The sequence below is a fragment of the Stegodyphus dumicola genome, chromosome X2 (genome assembly GCF_044657685.1).
Source record: "Stegodyphus dumicola isolate Sdum_Otavi_A_Nest chromosome X2, ASM4465768v1".
Classification (NCBI taxonomy): Eukaryota; Metazoa; Arthropoda; class Arachnida; order Araneae; family Eresidae; genus Stegodyphus; species Stegodyphus dumicola.
In genome coordinates, this window is record NC_140781.1 from 182733608 (window position 1) to 182756990 (window position 23383).

The 23383-nt window shown below is 33.2% G+C and overlaps 1 protein-coding gene across 2 annotated transcripts in view; it reads right to left on the reverse strand.

Annotated features, from left to right (window-relative positions):
• LOC118191573 (uncharacterized) overlaps nucleotides 1-22981 on the reverse strand; it is a 46754-nt gene extending 23773 nt beyond the window's left edge. For both annotated transcript variants that reach the window (XM_035362392.2, XM_035362383.2), the window contains exon 1: nucleotides 22830-22981. The gene's annotated coding sequence lies outside the window, so the exon portion shown is untranslated. The remainder of the gene's footprint in view (nucleotides 1-22829) is intronic.
• Nucleotides 22982-23383: the final 402 nt, after the last annotated feature.

Genomic DNA, 23383 nt, shown 5'->3' on the forward strand with positions numbered 1-23383 from the left:
GCTGCTTTGTCACCTCTCTACTTAACCCTAAAGATCACGACACGCAAACGCTACGCCGATACTTTTTGTCGAGTACTTACCTTTTATGCCAACAGCCTTCAACATAATATTCCTTAAATACAAATCGAAAATCGCCAAAGATTCTTATATTCTCCAAGATGACTACATTAACCGAAGATTAATATTTTGCGTTATGGTTGCCTTACGCTGATTTTACTGTCGTTTCGGTGGAAGAAAATTCAAACTGAGACTTGAACATATTTATGTACAGTGTCCAAAAAACTACTTAGCACGGCCATTATTTTCGCAACAGTTGGTCGCAGACATATACTTCGCGAGTTTTTTGAAATGACGCAAATATTGTATGAAATCTCCTTAAACGGCTCCCCGTCTCTAATATACACATGGCTGAAAAATTAAAGGAACAAAAATAAGAAATGATATTTTTTTTACGTGGAATCCAAGCACAGGCAGGCGTCTGATAGCTCACGGTCAACATTATCTCATAATCAAATGGGATTCATCTTCGCTACGCAAAAAGATGCAAATGCTTTCACTCTTTCTTTCGCTACGAGTGGAGAGGAGTGCTTCAAATTCTAATTTCAAAGACTATACGATTAGGTTAGGTTAACTGATTAAGGCAAAGCAAACGCTTAGGCTATCTGCCTACGGGAAGGGATACCTTCGGGGAGCCTTTCTAAGGGAAACAGGTTCGTATCCACGTTACACATGGTTGGATTGAATTGGATTATTGTAATTGGGCACAGAACCTGTCAAGGTTATCTGCGCCAGACAAATCGTTACACATGGAGAAAACAACAAAATCCAACCATGCGGCCAGCCAGCACTCGGTATCAGATCGAACCACCAGACTTACACGAGTAGCTGGATAAAATTTTCGCGTGTGCAAGACGGAGCATATCGTTCAGACATATGACGGATTGCGAAAATGGAAGCAGGACTGACACTGGCATAGGTGTGAAGAGATGTAAAGAGCAGAAAAAACCGTCAGGACAAGAATCTAGAAACGGTTTAAATGATACTGATGATGTATGCAGATAATCAGGTCAAGGACGAAAACCTGCCCACAACTCTCAGAGCTGCTGTATGGTAATGACAGCTAAAAGAAATAAAATTGCATCAGATTGCACGGGAATTCGTTCAGCTACAAACTAGACTATCCAGATATATCGTTAAAGAAAAAGCCGGTACAAACATGGCTGCAGAATTTTACAGACCTTCGCAATCACGTTGCTCTGGCGATGAGGGAAGAACTAGCAAATGGAGCGGTACACGTATTCTCCGAATTAAAATTCAACAACGTATGGAACGTTGATTCGCATCATTGCAGCCGCCGCTTAGCACTCTTTCCAGGAGCTTCAAGATTCTATTCATCGTGAATGCAATTTCTTGCCGCAGGAACTCCCGGTCAGTATTACACACAGCATGAAAGATGGTTGCAAAGTTTGCATTTCTGCGAGGGATGACTATACATCTCATTTCTACGTATTTCGAAAAAGTTGTAACACCAGCTTTGCCCTTATCTCCCTTAATATCACATTTCATATGCTTTAAAATTATTATTTTTTTGGCAGCTACGGGCAATTCTGCATTTTGAAGAAGTCGGGCATGACAAAATAAAGATTTTTTGGCAAGTTCCAGGTTCTCAGTTGCAAAATCATTCAAGTTAAAATGAAATTTTTATAGCTTTCCCGTATACATAGAAAAAATTTTATACTTGAGTTTTCCTTAACACAAATACTGGGACCGTAAAATCGTATAAAATGGTTAATTTCTCAATTTTTAAAAAATGCTAAAACATGGATATCAGCGCCATTTAAAAAATTTTGGTGCCTACAATCAAAGCCAGCGAAAATTAAGCCGCGTAGTCTTGTGGATAAGGAAGTACATAGGTCGCTTTGGCTTCGTACGTGAGAGAGCTGATACAAACATGTACATCAATCGCTACATCAGTACATGTCATCAGGTTCGACTGATCCGAAGCGTTAAATGATGAATAATCTCGCATGTCTAAAGCTTTCAAGTGAAATAGAATTTAAAACCATAATGAATTCTCATAATGTTTCCTAATTTCTCTAATAAAATTACAACTCACTAGCTTAATTAAACGCCACATGAGGGAGAAGTAATTTTTCCCCAAAATACCTGGAGAGCCAAAAGCTAAAAGTTGAATTTGCATCTTAATATAAAGTTCACACATTATGTAGAACATTCAACAATAATAAACCTGAAACAAACACTTAAAATTCCGAAAAGCAATAAATAAATGAATACCAAGTTTTAGAGAAACGCACATCGCAAAAATCCCAGTATCACATAGGCTGAAAGTTACGGTTGCAGCGCCGTTCATGCGTAGACCCTGTCTAAACATTGCAGCAGTACGACGAAGGTCATTTCAACGTCATCAGGAAGATATCGCTGCGCATCACAGAACTTCAATCTTTCGTTATCAATATTCAGACAGTCAACATGAATTAACAAGGATTGTTGCAACTCAGCTCAAGTTCTAGCATTAAAAATAAAGTAATTTTTACGAATCTGATCAAATAAAAGACGGTTCGAAACGATATTTAGATCAGTTCCCCTTTATTTCTGTTAATTTCAATTAATTTCTATTGATACTCCTCTCTCAGAGCAAATAATTTATTGAAAGTAAATCTCTCTTATATTAAAATAAACGGATTCAAACTGCATGAAAAAAATCTACTATAAATTGGATTCTTAATAAGCATAAAAAATAATATCCTAATTAAAATGTCTTATCTGTAAATCCCTTGAAAACAGAATATTCTTACTTTTATAAAAACCCAATTCGCAGGACCAAAATTTTGGAAATGAGCGAATACATAATTATTTTACACATATTACGATTCTGCACTCTGAACATGCATTAAAAAAATCACTTTCACAGTTCTAACTTTAAAAGTTCAGAGCTTTAAAGTTGCTAGGAACTGTGAAAGAAATGAGAGTTTAAAATAAATAAAAGATTAATAAATGTTAAAAATTGAATGAAACAATATAACAAATGGAAAATGAATACATTAATGATGTAATATTTAAAAAAAAAATATTCTAAAGAGTTCAGAAACATTTCCCTTAGTCAAGGCTAGGCTCAAAACTGGTGATCTATAAAAGCCAGTGATGAAAAACATTCCATGACAAATCAATTTTCAGCTGGCTATAAGTTTCAATTTACAATTTTTCTTGGTTAATCTATGAATAAATTAGTGCTTAACTGTCATATACAGAAATGGGGAAACCTTTTAATTACTACAACAAAAGGAATAAAATTTCCTGTAGCTCTCTCTGTTACAAGCCTGAGTAATTTAATCGTAAATCAATTTAATCATAAATCAATTACTTGGCAAGCTCTACATTGAAGTTGGAAACTATTTTAATATCCTCAAGAATTCTTGTATTGCCATGATTTCACTGCAGCTTAAGTGCACAATGCCAATTTAAATGTATAATGTGCAGTATTTCATGTTTAAAAAAAAACTGTTTCTAATAAAGTTTTTTTTTAATATTTTTTAAGAACAGGGCCAAATTTTGTAATGCTATGTCGGCATCTATTCTTATCAACAAATGATGACATCTCGGGTTCAAATGAACTCGGACAAAAGCTAATCGACTGCTACTGAACTCTGAGGAAGGGTTTATTAACCCTCTGAGCAGCCAGGGTTTTCACTAAGAAAGCACAAATTTCGCAAAACTACTGAGAACAAATTATTTTTTTTGATTTTAATGTAAAATCTCACCTGGTATTTCATACCCGGATTTGTTTCCTTTTGATACATTGCCTTAATTTCTTTGACATATTTTAATATGCACGTATATATACGTTCTTACAGATATCAGAAAAAATATTCTAGGCCGTATATACACGCCCTTGCCGCTTAGAGGGTTAAAGGGAAATGTCAAAATTCCATTAAATTTTTTTAAATTATTTATTTACTATATTGATTTATTATTAATTATAATTGCACTTGCCAGTCCCGGTTTTCAGATAAAATCCCAGTGTCCCAGACGGTTTACTTCACGTCCCAGTAAAAATTAAATTTGGTTTAACAGATGACGAAAAAAAGTCTAAAAATAATTAACTATACAGGATTATATAGGATAATTACTTTGTCATTTATTTCTGTACTGTATGAAAAGTAAAAACTATAGCAGAGTGATGGTACACTAATAAATAATACTGTCACCGTATCGTCTTGTCTCGCCAATCATGACCATGCGCTATGCAAGAGGCTGTCACGGCGGGGCCAATATTGGGCATTAAGAGGTGTAGTTAGGGTTTGCAGCACCCTGGGGCAACTAAAGATTTCAAGCTCCTTCCTTCTTGCCAAAAATAGAAAACATTTAATTATAAAATTTCCTAACATCAATCTGGCTCCCCTGAATGCTGCACCTGGGGACTGATGTCCCCCCCTAGCTACGCCACTGGAGGTGTAGCTTTACCGCCAGAAGAGACTGCTACACACTACAACCCCTCGAGTGTAATAACATTGGAGTCGCCCACGTCGGTGCCAGCCGCTTGCGATAAAGATCAGTCAGTTCTTCGGTGTCCTGGTTAAACATTTCAGATATCTGGCAAGCCTAATTATAATGGACTGGAATATTTCAATACGGATTTAGCTGAATATTTAAGAAAAATATTATGACTGCAAGAATAGAAAAAAAAATTTTGGAATATTTGCTGTCTTACAGAATGCAGATGAATTCATTTTCACTCAATGAAAATTTAAATCTGTTAGCTAATTAATCTGTCCTCTATCCAGCACTTAAGTTCAGCGATTTGCATTAATGTGCCTTTTTTTAAAAAATTTTAATGTTGGAAGAACAATTAGAAAGGGACTTACCGTATTTGACGGCATATAAGACACACTTTTCTTTTTATGAATTTGGTCTCAAAAAAGTTACCTGCGTCTTATACGTGAAGGGCACAGGTTAACTTTCAATACTGAAGGCTGTTGTTTTTAGCCCGGATAAAGGTCTAGACACACATAACTTTTTCTACATCTGCCATAATTATTTTGCACATGTGTGAAATATCTGTCGCCAAAAAGCGCCAAAGCTCGAAGCTGATGTCGAAGTTCGAACAGGTTCGACAGTCACTTTACGTCTATGGAGCCTTTCCTTCTTTACATAGACTTTCTTTGACTCAGCCGACACACGTGTCGGTATCGGTGCTTAAAGCTATTTGTTTTAAAAAATACCCTGGAAAATATGACTACAGGAAGCAAGAGATTAAGCTATACAATTCAGTATAAACTAGGAGTGTTAAACTACGCTAAAGTGCATGGAAACAGAGCAGCAGCAAGGCATTTCGGTCCACCACCTACCGAAAAAATAATACATACTTGGTGACTGCAGGAAGATCAACTGAAGACTGCTAAAAAACAAAAACATACCTTCGATGCCCAGCTCCATCTTGGCCTGAACTTGAAAATGCCATAAAAATGCGGGTGATAGATTACAAGAAATCTGGGAAAGTATTTCAACCAAAATGATAATCAATGAGGCCAAAGGATTTGCAGAAAAACATGGGAATCAGAACTTTTCAGGGTCTGAGGGCTGGTGCTACAGATTCTTGAAAAGGCAAGGCTTATCAATGTGCACAAAAACAACTATTGCACAGAAAATGCCAGCAAATTATGAAGAAAAAATACTAGCATTTCATAGGTTTTGTTATAAATGCACACAAGAAAACTTCTTTTGAGCTTGGTCAAATAGGTTAAGTCGTTTAAGAAGTGCGGAATCAGTAATACTCTTGATGGAACTGAAGACGATGCATTATTCGAAGGTGATACTAGCGATGACAGAAACAGTAATGATGATGATATTCTCGTTTTCAATGATGATGATAGTGGAAAGGATTTTTATGGTTTTGAAAGTGATTAAAGTCTAATTTCATGATAGGCAACATTTTCCTTGAATCTGTTTTGTTTTGTATTATCTGTTCTGTTTTGCTTGCCGTTCATTCATTTATTTATTCATTATTGAAATTTACATGTCATGTTCAAAATAGCTTGCCGTTTGTTAATTTTCCTTAATAAAAATGTGTTTGGTAATTGCATTCAATGATTGTTTATTTGGCTTTTACGAAACGTGAGAACTAAAAGAAAACACATTTTAAGTTATTATGGTACCGCGATATCGCGCAGACTATTTAAACTTTTTTTTCCTTCTGTGTGGCCTTCCAAATAAGGGTGCGTTTATATGCCAGTGTGTCTTATATGCCGTCAAAAACGGTAATTCTCTTCTTGGTTTGGAAATAGCATTGATATTCTCTTTAAGAAATATGATGAAGCTTAAAAAGTCTACAAAGAGAAGTAATTCTGCAGAATATTTTATAACTTTATGATTAAATTGCACTGACTTTATAAACGACATGCAAATGTAATTTAACGTGGATGTGTGGCTCACTAGTAACTAAGCGGTGAAGTCGTTGAACACTGGTAGGTCGATCCGGGGGTTCGAATCCCGCTGAAAAGGGGTGTTATAATTTTCCCATGTGCAATGTGTATACGTGTCAGTTTTGCTTAGAAAGTCCTCCACCAAGGCATCCTTACCCTAGGCAAATAACTGTTGAGTTCTTTGCTAATCAAACCAGACCAAACACTATATATATATATATATAAGTCGCTTAAAACTGCTATATTTTATATATAACTTATAAAATGCTATACAGTCAAAAGTCGTTAATTCGGACACCCATAATCCGGAATGATCTATAATCCGGACCTCAAAGCTAAAAACTTTCTGCACATGCGCCGCGTTGGCACATGCGCACAGGCGTTTTATGCGTGCGCATAAGACCTTGACTACTGCGCATATGCATGTGCGCAAGTGCAGAATACGTTTTCGCCTGCGGATTTAATGTATAACGGACAGTGTAAGCTAAAATTATCTAATTATCTATTTCAGTTAATGATTGCATTGTTCCTTAATCTTCAAATTGGATCCCGCTTATTATTTTTTGCAGACTGTAAGAGCAATTTTATAAAAGTAAACTTGAACTTTCGATTATGTCAAATAAAATTTCCGATGCTGGAATTAGCGAAAAGGGAATAATTCTTTTAATTATACTTATCAGATTTTTTTTTTTAACCCTTCATTTCAACAATACATATTCCAAAACTCTTTATTACGTTCTTAAGTGCGCATCTCATAGCATTTGCTTTACAATACCTTTTAACAGATTGCTTTCCAATACGAACAATTCTTGCTTAAATAGTTTTATAACGTATTTGTCAACAGGATTTCAATTTATGTTTACAATTCAATATTAAGGTTATTATATATTTAGATAACATTTATAATCATTATAAATTAGATACATTTAATCATTAGATTTTTTCACAGTACTTTCACAGTTGTTTATAAGTGAATAAATTCTTCATTTCAAATACATTTATAAATAATTTAATGAATATTTAAGTATTTTGTCAAAGGCAGATACATGCTTTTTGCAAGCACATGCATAAATACCCATACATATTTCCTATTTTTTATTTCCGGCATGTGCAAATCTTTAATTTCTGTGCATTCACTATATTTTTCGTGTAATTTACACTAATTTAGCATACACCCGAAAGTTTTACATAAAAAATATATATGAATATAATGTGAATGAAAATTATAAGTATTGTTTTTAATACCCACTCAAAGGTCAGTTTTTCTTCAAAATTCCTCCACGATGGCATCTCTCTCTTTAGGCAGATAGCCCTTGCATGCGTTACTCTATTTAATAAAAACTTAATCTGACCTATGTGCCTAATTACAAATATTTTAACATACATAATTTTATATTTATAAAACGTGTAAGCCCAAAGTGATTATTTTTCAGATATATAAAATTAGAACGATGGGTTTAAAATGAGCGGCAGTAAAGCCTCTCCTCTAAACAATTTTAAAAGGTACATGTTACAATAATATAAGGATGTGAAAAAAAATTTGTTTTATTTAAAACATTTTGACGTTTGGAAAATAAAATAAAAGTAGTGAATACTCTATCAAGGGTATCGAAAGACGTATACAATTTTAAATGTACCATAAGGTATTTTTCATTCTTTAAGCATATTTTTTTTTAAATCTATATTTTTTTAGTGCAACAGCTTAGAATTTTATAAAACAAATTCATAATCAAAATCGCTGTTGTTAGTTATCAAAAAATAACCAAGATGTGATTTTTGCGTAAATGTCACTAAACTATACAAATTGCTATTATCCATCACACTATGAATGTTTCTTTCATGCGAAAGTGTCCCTTTTTTTATTTCTATGGAACTGTCGTGTGTCGATATACTATCAGAATCTTGTCAAGCGAGCTTCTGAATGTAAACAAAGAACACCCCATCTGGTGACCCAAGCTTCAAAGCAGTGCTTCACTTTTAGCGCGGGTTGGCCCCTCCTCCCTTTCCTACCTCCATGGTATGCGCTGATTTCAAACTGCGTAAGTGTAGATAGTTCTATATTTCTTAAGACGGCATTAAAAATACTAGTTTAATTTTTAAATCCTTTTTTGATATCCTATGGATATAACGATTTGGGAATTGCCCATGACGAAAAGTCTGCATTAGAATTTTTTCAAAGAAAGGGCATCATTCATTATAGAAAATTATGTTTGAACAACCAACGAGATGAAATTACGCTTTAGTGATAACTCGATAGCGAAACTGCAATGCAGGAATCCATTCAATTTTTTATAAATTTTTAGGGTTGCCGCAATTATTTTTGGCAATACTGCCATCAACAATAGCTTGGTGATTTTTTACGATCCTCAAAACGGAATAGTATGGATATATGTAGAGCGTGACACTCCACTATGAAGAGCAAAATGCAGTAAAGATATATTTGGAATATCAAGTGATTTTTGCGATTCTTCAAAAGCTCCCGGCATCTTCTGCTACGTAATTGATATTTGAGTGATCTAATCCACTTACATAATAATAAAATAAAGTCTTCCCTAGTCAAGCACTCATCTTTCACTAATTTACTGCAAGGAACTAAACCTTAGATAGAATATGTATAGAAACTAACCATTTTGAACCTATTTAAAACCTAACTAAACATTTATATTTGATACTGCATAAATATATTCACATACTTGCCAACCTACGACACTCAAGAATCAGGAGATTTTTCACGTTAAAGACTTTTTAAATGATGAAAATAGTTTCTAATAATGAATTAACTTTAAATAGTAACTATTTCTTAAATGCAAACAACACAAAAATACCTTACACATAAAAAAACACTTATTACTTGCATATTTTAAGGGGAAAAAACACTTTAATCAGTTTTCGTACAAATGTTATAAACAGTGGCAGATTTTGCTTTCTTTAAGAGAGAAATCTTCATAATTTTGTTCATAGCAATTGCCACGTATGCCTGCTTTTGCTAATAAAAGTTTTTCTAATGCATCATCACTAATATTAGATCTAAATTTAGTCCTTGTTTTCCCAACAACACTGAAAAACCTCTTATACTCTGCATTACTATGGGAAAATGTAAAGATGGCCAACATAATTGTAGACAGTTTACTATATTTTAAAATTTCATCAACATTCAGTTTTCCATTTAAACTCCACAGGGTGTCAATCCCAGCTGATTTTATAACTTCATTTAAGTTTTAGAATTGTAAACTGCTGTTATGCAGCTGTTAGAACTGTTTAAATTTTCCCTTCCTTTTAGAACTCCTTTCAAGATAATAATAAATATCAACAATGTGTTCATCCACATTTATTGGTAAAGAAGCTGCCCCTTTTTCAGCTGCCAAATTTAAGAGGTGGCAGGTGCACCTCATAATCTGCAAATCAGAATTTTCATTTCTTAACCGTTTTGAGTCCGGAGAAGCGCTATCGCGCTTCACTTGCCATATGCCAAAAGTACGGCACGGGGCGACAGCGCTTCTCTTGTTTTGTATCGAAAATGCGAATACGCAGCTGTTGGTTAGTATACTATACGCAATTATTGAGAGCAGTAGCAGTTGTTTTATAGGAATTGGAAATTGTTTTCATTTTTTACAAAGTGTTATACTGATAATTACGAAATAACCCATGTCAAGTTCTGATTCATTTGAAAGTGACTGTTATGAGAAGTGATAATGAAGAGTATAGTAATGACCTTAAAAGTGATAGTGGAAGTGACATCATCATTCGCTCTAAGAGATTAGGAGTTATTAGTGATAGCAGTGATGATGATGAAGTAACTGCAAGAACCTCCGATGGCGATATTACTGATGAGTTTTTATCCGTAGATACAATTTTTTCAAACGAATCGAATATTTTTTTGAAGTACCTGGACCAAAGCATGCCCCTTCCTCCTGATGCGAAACTAATTGAATATTTCAATAATTTTCTTTTTCAAGTATACTAACTAACAGCAGCGTCTTTGCATTCTCGATACGAAACAAGACAAGCGCTATCGCGCTGCGCCATATTTTTGGCATACGACAAATGAAGCGCGCCCCAGACAAAACGGTTAAAATGCCTGCAACACCTGTCTTCCAAGCCTACCAATACTGGTGCATTATTGGCACCAAGTGCTAAGCAATTATCCAGAGGGACTGCATTTTCTTTTAAGTTTTAACAATTAGCTGTGCTATATTAAAGCCTGTCAAATGTCCTTCCGACAGGGTTCATAGCCACATTTTAGTTAAAAAAAATAAGCACCTGTCTAATTACATTATACACAACTGCATAACCTTAAAAATTAGACTTGTAATTTAAAATATGAGAAATGCAGTATTTAAGAGAATAAGCATTACCTCAACCATGGAAAATAATTAACTTTTTTTTAATTTTAAATGACAGTTCAATTTACAGAATTAGTTTACAATGAGAGGGAAAAAAAAACTATGCAGAACTAAACTATATCACAAGATTTAATGATGAAATTTCAGTTCAAAATAGAGAAAATAAATAATAATAATTTATTGTATTCGCTTGGAACTTAATAATAATAAATACAATTTATTTTTCTACTCATATTGATATTTAAATAATTTAAATCTAATTTCTGAACATTTTCTAAATTTTCATTGTATATCAGTTTTCAGATATTGCAAGCAAAGTAATTTAAGTAAAAAAGAAGAACATTTCTGAAATCGGAAGACAGAAATTTGCTTCATACAGTCATCCTTTAACAGTAAAAGCTTAACTAACCAGCATACCAGAAACTGGCGAATATTCGGACAGTCGAGCGTAACTTGAAAAAGAGGAGCGGAGGGGGGTAGACAGTAGCCACTCTAGATTTTTCCGCTAAATAAATGCTTTTGACATTTCGATATGTGCATCATATAAAAGTAAACCAATGGAACTGAAAAATATTCTGCTTAGCAAGCACAGTAAAACTCTTTTTAAGTGTTCATAAACAAATCTCGGACAGAACATGCAAATTAATTATCTCTGCAAAATATCGCAATACGTGTGCCGTAATTCTTCCCTACGTGATATTACGCAATCGGAATCAACAGCTGCCGGTATTGGGAGAATAAAGAACTAAATAACTGGGGTGTTTTTCATTCTAATTTTCAACAGACGGCGTTAAATTTCCAGATTAGAATCATTCTTCGCTTGGGTTGGTAGACCGCAGAACTTTTAGTCCTATTTAATCCAGATTGGAAAGTGACAACAACAACAAAACAAAAAAAAAGAGGTCCGTTGCTTGTTTCGCAGCGAACTGTAACAGTTTCAATATTCGAGATTTTGCAGAGAAAAGGGGAACCTCCCAATCTTCGTACTGTATAATGTATTGGCCAAAAAAATGAAATTATTTTGACTATTCGATTACTTTCCCTTTACTTAAGCCATTCCGAATATTATTGCTTGGAAAGCTAATCTGTGTCAAAACACAACCATTTTTGGAAGTTTACTATACTTCAGCAGTTACTGCAACTATGTTATTATAAACATTCATACATATGCTCATAATATAAGCATAATGATCACAATAAACATGAATATGAACTGACCAAGCGGAACGAGAATGCAAATTATTAAGATCTTGATAGAAATTCAAATGTGTGTAGTATTTGGGTGGGAGGAAAAGAATGCCGAATGTACCGGAACTTTCTACTGCTTTCGCAATTCTTTGACCAATAGAACGACGGGTACCTGTCTGTACTCTTCGTGCACACCAAAGGTTATGTTAATGCAGAGAAAGGGGGAAAAGCTATTTCCGGGCCGGGAGTATGATTCACCATCTGACATTTCATATTAGGAAGAAAAGTTGTTTATTTAGTTTCGGCTTTGGTACACGGAAAAATAGCACGTTCATTAAAAAAAAGCACTAAAAGCAAAAAAATAAGCACTAAAAACAAAAAAGTACAGGCTTTAAAGAAAAAGTAAGCACCTATAAGGGCCTTTATATTTTATTTTCAAATATAAGGACTTAGAAGCACTTACAAGGACCGATACGAACCCTGCTCTGAAGTGGGGACAGAAAGTAAATTGCACTCAATTTCTGAAGACTCTGGATTAAAAAAAAGAAACAACAATTGGATACAGTTTTGAATCGGTATTATTGCTTGCATTCGTAGAGAGACAGAACAGAGCTGTTTTAATGCAATCAATAACTGAAGATTTATCTTTCAAACCCATCTCTATAACAGTTGCACCTGTTTTGTTGGTCCTTGCAATTGAGTATTTCTTAGCGATTTCACTATCTGGAAACATTTTTCTAAATAAAGCTGCAGTGTGATCCCATGCATTCAGTGGCAGGTTGTGCTCCAGTAAAAAGGCAGAGAACAGACATTCTGCATTAATAACTTTTTGGTCCTTTGTTTCCGAAGAAAAATTTAATTTTTCGTTTTCTTCAAAACAACTCATGTTGTTCTTGTGTTTCTGTGTATGCACACGTTTGAGAACATCCGCCATTCCTCCATGCGAAATCGAAAAATCGCAAAGACAGGCAGTACACATCGCAAATTTATTACATTTCCTTGAGGAAATAATGGAAGGAAAGTCAACTGTGTACGATTTTTGAAACGTACACGAGTATTCCGCCTTTCTCACAGACATAACAAAAGATAATTTTTTTTAAATATTTTCCGAAGGCACATGTACTCACACAACTCAGGACAAAATGACCGAAATAACTAGAGAACATCCAAATAACAGCTTGCTTTGTCCTCATTGGCTAATATATGCCACATGACACGCAGTGGAGCACGATGCCCATTGGAGAACTGGAGAATGATGTTTCTGGATACGTATCTACTCTCACTCACAAAGCAGTTATCTGATTCGCAAGGTTTTGTTTCAGATATAATCTAGAGAAAATTCAATTGCTTTCAGACATCCAAAATCTTTTTTTTTTTTTTTTGGTTCATATAGCAAAGTATTAGGCCAAGTTCCATAAAAATCATGAGAAATTTTAAGAATAAGAAAAAGTCGGGAGAAATATATTGTAAATCGGGTTGGCGGGAGAGCAGTCGAAAATCGGGAGTCTCCCGCCTAAATTGGGAGAGTTGGCAACTCTGTATTCGTGAACATTTGTAAATTAAAATATAAAGATATGTATATATTTTTCTTTGATATTTTATACCTTGTTCTACATTCTGTTCCATTTGTATATACCTATACACAGATATATATAATTTAAGGATTCTATATTTACTACATATAAAACTAAAAAGTGCATCAATAATTGTATTCTTCAGTATTAACTTCATTCTGAAGAACTTTCTGCAGTTCTAGTTTGCGTTATTTTATTAATAAGTCTCAAATTAAAAACAATTTAATGTTTACATGACATTAGAAAATTAACCAAAAAGCAACAATAACAATGTAACTGAAAAACAGTTCTTTTAGATGTGAAAAATTTGAAAGCCATTCGAGTTAAAATTATTTTCTAATACTCGGATACTTCGTATACATGTAACATAGCATTTGAAATGCAAAACTCAATATTTACTACAGATTTATTGATGTAATAAATATGTCTTTCTACTCCTATGGTCCCACATTTACAGGCAACACTCGTATGAGGATCTCCTACCTCCACTGAACAAGTCAAAACAGCACAATAAAAGACTGCAAACCAGCATGACACCACTCAGTGAATTTATGTGGCATTGAGACCATTAAAAAAAATTGTATTTTATCCCATCAGGCATGTTTGGACATAATGATTGGTGAACTTTAAATGAATTTGTCATAATAGCCCTGTTCATTAAGAACAGATTAGACCGGTAGCAAAAAGTGGTTCTTCCAACGTGTCCCACTCACACAGCGAACAAGCATTAACTGTTTCTCTGATCTGGAGGTAGAATTTGGTAGAACGTTCCTACTTCTTGGGAGCAGGGCAAACGGGAAGATTTCCGATACTGCAACTGTGCGGTTCACTTAATTTAAAAAAACAACAAATCATGATATGGTAACAATCGCAGAAAATCAGGAACATATGTTATAAATCACAGTGGGAGTATGATTGATAATCGAGTCCCCTGCCTAAATTAGTAACTCTGTCACTGCCTTCAAAAGAAAAAAAAAAAAAAAGACATTTTTATGCTGACAAGCATACATGGACCAGAAATGGCTAAATCTGGCAGAAAGGATAAGTTACTGGAAAGGATATTTTAAAACCTAAATGTATTATAGATTACAAAAAAAAGGCGGGTAGTGTAGACGTAGGAGAACAGTAATGACATGTTAATGCATGTTTTCGAAAATCGGCGAAATAGTAAAAAAAAAAACTTTTTTGGGCTGATGCATATAACAACACTTAATTTTCTTTTTTAACAAAAGAAACGTGGCATTAAAATGCCATTTCTGCAATTTAAAATGAAACCAACTGAACAAATTTGAGTACATAAATTATCGGGAAGAAAAGCAGTTTACGGTTGATCTTTACATTATGGTAACTTGGCGTTTTTTTGGCGACCAACTCTCCTACAGCAACCCTCTATTTTTTTTCCCCGCCGCCATTTTGTCTTCACGAAGTAAAGACATGTTTCTTTTCTTTTTATCTACTGAACACTTCGGTACTTTTCCGTTTCGCCGACGCACATCTCGCCAAGCAGACTTTGTTGGCGACAACATACAGTATACACATAAAAAATGTTAACAAATGTTAGTTCTAAGAATTTGTTATTTTGAAGGCATAAACATTTTAATATGGTTTAAAATATTTTAAAAAGCCAATAAATTCGTAAGACATTAATTTAAGAATTTACTATGCTTTCATGGTTCAACATCCCGATTCGCCAGTTCTTATCACGTGACCCCCCAAGTGATCTCATCTCACGTAAACTACGCTACAAAAATCTAATTCTACCATTAATGATTTACATTAATTTCAAGTTAAATCTTGGTTTGGAATACAACTTAGTTTAAATACAAGAATTATTTCAATTCGTACGAATAGCTTACTCAGAAATTATGTAAAACCGCAGTGCTTTACTTCGCTAGTGCATTCTCATTAGAATGGATGAATTTAACCCTTGAATTTGCCTTTTCTATATTTCCTCCTTCCGATGAGCGGTGTGATTGCATCCTAATTGACTTAATTACCGGGAATAGCCTTAGGGCATAAAATTGAACCATCTTGTAAAAATTCTATGTAATTGTATGCCAGTATTGAAAGAATGGCTGCAACTTGTTTTGAAAATGAAGCGTAAAAGTTTGCCAGCGAAGGTATTCCGTTTGGCTTCAGTTGTACCATTATTGGCGACTTTATCATTTGCGCCAACAAAACTGAAAAGTACCAACACTTCTTCCAACAATCTACTAGCCGAATTACACTTATGCTAGAAATTTTATCTAACAAAACTACTAAATCATGACAAATATGCACTGCAAAATTGGTAAAAAGTGCACAATACCATACTCCTTACGCATTTTTCAAAATCACACATACACATAAACCATGTACACGACGACTTATTTTTACTTAAAAAAAATCCCAGAATTACACAAAAATGGCATTGCGCACACTCTTCACTATATCCATGTACACTGCTTTTTTCTCATAAATTAGAAAAATTTCACGAAAATACATGACAATTTTCTCAATCTTTAAACCCGGTAAAAAGAACATATATGAAATTACCTGATCGCGAAAAAGTATTTACCCTTTCCAAATATGAACATTTCCACATATAAAATAAAATATCCAAAACCTTTTACCTCTAAATCATCTATTACATTATACATGTCACCAACGAATTCATACCGCAAGCATTACAAATACTTAGTATCAAATATTTAAATTATTTCCATGCACGTTTACTTCAACTTAAACGTATACCAAATTCCTACAAACATAAAATTCACAAAATAACTATCATTTAATTAAAATATAATTAAATTCAAAAACACTACTTAAAATATAAATGAGCACATACATTAAATTAATACATACATAAATACCCATTTCGAATTCACTTTAGTTACGGCCATGGGATCCAAAAATTCACGAACACTGTTTCACACAACACAGAATAAAGCCAAATACAAAATTTCCAGATTTTTTCCCGATTTCCCCCCTTTTCCGATTAAAGAACCGTAATTCGTCCATTAATATCACATGACATATCCCATGATCTCTCATTTCCCTCACACGAAATAATGCATAATCGGAACTGAGTACTGCTCACATTATTACCAAAGTGCCAGGTAGTAACCTTTATCGCCTCCAAAATGTCGCCAAACTACCAGTTACCATATTGTAAAGATTAACCCAGTTTACAGTCAGATCTGCACCAGCATCTATACGATTGTCTCGTGGGCATTTTCCTATCCACCATATAAACAAAAACAAAACAAAACAAAAAATGAAAGCTGCACAATTTGGTTAGAAACAGGGCTAAAACAAGGGGGAAAAGACATGCTTGCAGATTAGGCTATGCAGGACTTGGCGTTTCTCTGTGCTTCAAGATTATACCAGTCATTTATATTTTGCTACTTCTTGTAAATAGTCTTTAATGAATTTTTTATTGATTTTAATGTTTATTAATGAATATTGCTTATTAAAACTTCGGAATAATTTGAATAGCGCTTCTGAATATTATTTTGCAAGGTAAGCAATTTTTTAAATGTTTTTATGTAGACTAGCGATTATTATATGCTAATTTTAATGTATGACAGCTTAAGTAATAATCTAAAATGCACCAAAAATTATGATATTAGGGACTTTTTTTTCACTTTTCCCCCTCTGAAGTTAGATTTAGTGATGCAAACCGCCCCATCCTGTAAGATTCCTTTCAACTTCCCTCCGTTCCATGGGAACGTCTTAAACAAACGCACGCTGTCCTGAAAGGGTTAAATCTAACTTACGCATTATCACTTAAAAATGGTTACAAAAATTTTCCAATCACCTTCAGAATTTTTTTATTTTTCAGCAGAACACATATAAAATATCTTAAATTTAAGCTAATTCTTGAGATAATACAATTAAAAAATATATGAAAGGCATGAAAAACGGCTTTTACTACAATTACAGACAAAATTTTATTACTCTTATTTTCTATTAAATAACATTTCTATTAAATAAATTCCTGTTAAAGACTACAGGTTCACTACCATTGATCAACCATCTAAGGGTAGGTGCATAAAAGCAAATACAGGTAAAAGCACAACGCAATAACCTGCTTTTTTCTAGGCTTAAAATAGGGTTAAACCAATCGGACAAGAACTTTAACCAATTCCTTCACTCTACGTGGGAATAAATGAAACTGCAGAGGGTTCACCAACTATTGTACTGCGAATGATGAATAGCCAAAAGCAACTTAACGACAAAACACTTACGTGATAAAACTTTTTCCCCCTCTTGCAGGCACTTGCCTATAACAGCATTGGCCAATACTAAGCCCAGAAGTGGTGGCCATTTGATAAACTTCAAATATTAAATGAAAACAACAACCTATAAAGTAGACTCAAGAATTCTTAAATTTTGTAAATGATTACATTCGAGGTTTCCAGTGACATTCATGTCAAATTATATAAATAGGGTAAATACTATAGACAACCAGCAAAAAATTTAGATCCTGACAAAATGGCAAAAAAGTGCCATGGTAATCTAATAAAAGGTTTTCCATATGTCATAGCAATTCTATCAAGTGCACGAATTCTTTATCTACCACTGCACAGATTAAAGCTTTAAAATTAAAAAGAATAAAAAACTAATTTTCAAGCAATCACATTTGGCAATAGTATATCTTATTTTTGTTTTTATTTAATACCCTGAGCTGAATTATAAACATAAGATTTTATTTCAATAGAATATTAGTAACTTCTACGAATGTAACATTAAAATTTAAAAATATATTTGGTATAGTGTATAATCCACCTAAGTCTGACAAGAATCACTGAACAAAAACTAACGTCAAGACTTCAGCAATTCCCAGCCTTTTTTAAGTTAAAACATTCCTGTGCCATAGACAAAATACCAGGAGAAAAGGAAGTGCTTTACTATAGATGTTTATATGGTTTTTAAGGTACTATTCGGTTTTGAGGGCCGTAAAAAATTGCCAAACTATTGTTGCCAGTGCTGCCAGAAATAATTGTGGCAATCCTAACGCAAGAAAGGAAGTATAATAGTAAATAACTAAGATTGATGTTTTAATTTAGATGAAAAGTTAATTTCATATAATACTTTTTATTATTATAATTTATATGAAAAAGGCTAAACATGACAATGGAAGCATAAGAGTAAACTATTTCAGATCATTATTATAATTTATATAAAAATTGCTAAACATAACTGAATGGATGCCCGCATAGCTATTTCGCTACCGAGTTATCGTTTAATTTCATCTCGATTGTTCAAACATAATTTTTTATAATTTTTATTCCTTTGGTGAATCTTTACATTATGGTAACTTGATGATTTTTTTGCGCAAATTTGGCGACGAACCCTGCTAGTTTTGTTTTGGACGCCATTTTGTTTTCACAAAGTAAAGGCATTTTTCTTTTTTTTTACTCAACATTTTATCCAACAATCTGCTAGCCGAATTACGCTTATACTAGAACTTTTATGGAACAAAAATGCTTAATCATGGCGAAGATTAAGTGCGAAATTGGGACAAAGTGCAGAATCGAAAGCTGCTTGCCGCGTTTTTAAGAATTGCAAATACACGGTATCCACATACACGTCGACCTATTTTCACTTAAAAAAAAACCCCAGAATTGCACAAAAATGGCATTGTGCACACTCTTGACTTTATCTATGTACACATTGACCTATTTTCACTTAAAAAGTTAAAGAAAATTGACAAAAATCCGATTCTACTTACTTTTGTAAAAAGAGCCAAACAAATAAGTTGGCGATTCTGCACTTTAGCAGCGAAGTTGTGCTTATTAGCTAAAATGACAATCAGAATTTTCCAGAAAATGTCACATCACATGTCTCATGATCTCTCATTCCTCTGAGACAAAATAATCTGCGATTCAAACTGCGTAAATCTCAGATTATTGCTAAAGTCCTAGCTAGTAACCTTTATCGCCTTACCAAAATGGGACCAAACTACCTGTTACCATATTCTAAAGATTAGCCATTCTTGTTTGAAAAAATTCTCGGCAAAGTGAATTTCCCACGCATTTGTTTGCCGCTTTTTACAAAGATAAACAATTGGATTTTTGTCAATTTTCTTTTACTTTTTAAGTGAAAATGGGGTGATGTGTACATAGATAAAGTCAAGGGTGTGCACAGTGCCATTTTTGTACAATTCTGGGGTTTTTTTTTTTTTAAGTGAAAATAGGTCGATGTGTACATGGATCGCAAGTATGTGCAATTCTTAAAAACCCGTCAAGCAGTGGGTCATTCTGCACTTTACCTAAAATTCTATTGCACACTTTTCGTCATGGGCAATTCCCAAATTGTTAAATCCATAGGATATCAAAAAAGAATTTAAAAATTAAACTAGTATTTCAACGTCGTCTTAAGAAATATAGAACTATATAAACTTACGCAATCTGAAATCAACGCATACGCTAGAAATGGCGCACTGTTTAATGTGTGCGTTTGCTAGATTTGGCGCTTTTGCGCATACATTTTTGCTGCAATTTCTTTATGGTCCTCAAAACAGAATAGTACCATTTTTAATTGTGTTAATTTGTTACCATTTCATGTAATTTAAAGTGTTTTGTTATGGATGTTTGTTCTCATTTTTAGTGCTTCTTTATTCATGCTCCTCGAGTTTTCAGCTTTGTTACGTCATTGTTGTTTAATGTAATAGTCAACACTGCAACATTTTTTCAAGATGGCTACAGTTTTTCCACATGCTAGGTTAGGTAAAAATTCACCAGAGTCGAAAAGCCGCCAATGCTGGAGACTTAGGGAGAGGGTTCAATGAATAATGGAAGAGTACAGTATATTTTTTGGCAATACCATTCATTTCATTCTGTTTTTCAATAATAATTTTTAAAATCTCAAAACCTATTTCAGACTAGAAAAACTTTTTTCTGACTACAGCTGTCGATGCCTTGGCTAGCAAAAACTGAAATGCTGCTAAGGAACACTGTAGAACTGCCAACAAGTTCTCTAAGAAGCAAGTTAGGTTAATCTTTGGAATAAATTTTAAAATTAATAAATTTCTTAAGCTTGTTGAAATAAAACACATAACTTATGTATTTCCATTTTGAAATACAGAATGTGACAAAAACTTAGCAATAAAAATCTGCTTTATATAAACAGAAAATACTGGGAAAATTATCTTGTTCAGCGTACCATATTTATATATTAGCACAGGTGTTTATCCTGTGAGCAATAAAAAGCTTTTATTTAATAAAAAGCTAGGGGTTTTATCATGCAGATTTTTTCCTGGTCATCTACATGTGGTAAATATAATCCTGGTTACAGCACAATTATAAACATTAATATAGGGCAGGTTCTCTGAAGATCAACAATACTTAGCTAATGATGAACAATTTTTTTTTTTAATTTTGTAACGGATCATAGCACATAAAACTAAACTTTGATAAGTAAAAACCAACAGTTCAAAAATATAAGAGTAACCAAAATTCAAATTGATGTGATTTATAACAAGCTATGTTTAGAAATATAGCTATGTTCCTACACTCTGAAGACACATCGCAACATCTATTTTAAAGCATCATGTGAAGCTAGCATACAGAAAGCATAGCAAAGGATTCATTTAGAACAAGCATTCAAAATCTTTTAAAATAGCATCAAATGCCTGAAATGAAATCAAAATATTTTTCTATCTATGCACACCTACCTAATTTGCAGTTTTTGAAATCAGAAACAATTTTTTAATTGATAATGTTTGCAGAATACAAATGCATCAGTAAAAGCACTTATGACTTTTTTAACACAGTTTTTTGAAGAATTACATTTTCCAAACTATAACTATAAACTACTTATTAACTTGTAACTAGCGAAGGATTTGACTCTCAGCCCCAAATTTCCCAAGCCTCACAAGAGAAAAACTTTTTAATGATAATACTAAAAATGCCCCCAGTATGCCTTTTTTCTTTTAATGTAATGCTGCAACATCTCGGGCACAGTTCAAGATGCATTCATAAAATGACTTGGAAACGTGACAAAAAGTATTCTAGAACATACACATGCTAGAGGATTAATTTCCATACATCAAATGATCAGTTTTAATACTTCTCTTATTAACAGTAAAATTAGAAAATATTTAAAATTAACAGAAACACAATTTAATTATTGCACTAACATTTACACTATGATATGCTTTAAGTGCATTATTTTATGCTGCTGAGGCACACACTGTATTTAATTTTTAAAAAACTTCCAAAAAATTTTATATGTATTAAAACTATTCTAAAATAAAATTCATAACACTCGAGGGAAGTGAGAAAGTTTAGTTGGTGAATACTGAATGAATGATCGAATTGAGATTACAACATGGTTGATAAGAAACAAAATACGGATTACAAGTTCAGATCTTTACACAAAGAACTAGATTAGGATATAAAATGAATATTTTCCAAACTCTCCACTTCCGAAGACTACTCAAAATTATGTAACAGCAGCATTATTGCGGACCAAAGAAAATCATTTCCTACTATTCTATTTCATATACCTTGTAGAAAGATGTTTACAGAATTTTACCAACACATGGCTATTACTAAATAGGCCCCAAAAATTATCCATAGAAAAATATAACAGGTCATTTGAAACAATCGTTAATCTCACGAACATTGATTCTTACTGATAAGATCCCACAAAGCATACGAATGATACTTAATCAACTAGCTACCATTTCTATTTCTTCACCAGCAAAATAAAAGAAATATTTGTTTTGTTCTGCGTTTTACTTATTTTTTTAACTAATCAGATTTAGGATTTCCTAGAAATTCATTTTTGAAAGCTGAAAATATTTGACTTCGAAAAAACTGCAACATTTTATTACTTTTGTTAATTGTTAATCACTTTAAAAAGATCGTTGAAAATAACACAATAAAGTTTTCACCGTAAATTATAAAACATGTTATAAAGACACACCATCAAATAACGTGGGATCACTATGAAACAGTAGATTACTTACCGGGGAACCGAAAGTGGGGAAAAAAAAAAAAAAAAAGTCTTAAACCATTAAACTCATAGATGCAGCTGCTAGCAGATTGGATCTTATGAAAAACTGCTTTTAAATTTTTTAGTAAATTATGATACTACATTAACGAACAGAGACATCGTACGGGAAATGGCAAAGATCACCCATGCATTCCGCATACATCTCAGACCAAAGAAGCCATTTCTTTTTTTCGAAAGATTCAACAACCAACAAAATACTATATAAATCAATTACTTAATTATAACAAAAACATACTGAATTAAACTTTATAATGTATTTCAAACTAAGTACTTACGTTTGTTTGATTAATTAATATTTGGAACAAATACGAAGCAACCTCCAACTCCAGCAAATGGCCGAATTACCAAATCACACGATTGGGCGCCTAAGAATGCCGATACTTACACCACACGTGGGCTTTGCGGAGAAAGCAGTTTCGCGCGACACCTACACGAATTTAAAAAAAATAAATATTTTACAAAAGCTACACAAATACTACACAATTATTCTTCGGTAGCTATCTCATAAAACTCTTGTTAATGATTGATCATAGTCAGTAAATTTTTTTGTTTAAAAAATAAATAAAACAGCTCTCCGTGAAATTTCAACAAAAAATTTAACTTTTCGAAAATGTTTTGAAATTTTAATGCTGTTGAATTTTTTTCAAATGGCACATATATTCTATTCATTTTCTTAGTCTTCCTGACATTATTACTCATAGCTAATTTCGGAGACTTCTCACTCTAACATAGTAATTTTATTTTCTACTTAATTCAATTCCTTCCAAATTATAGGTCCATACATTTCCTATCTTTAAAATTTATCCAAATTATACTATTTGAATTCTAA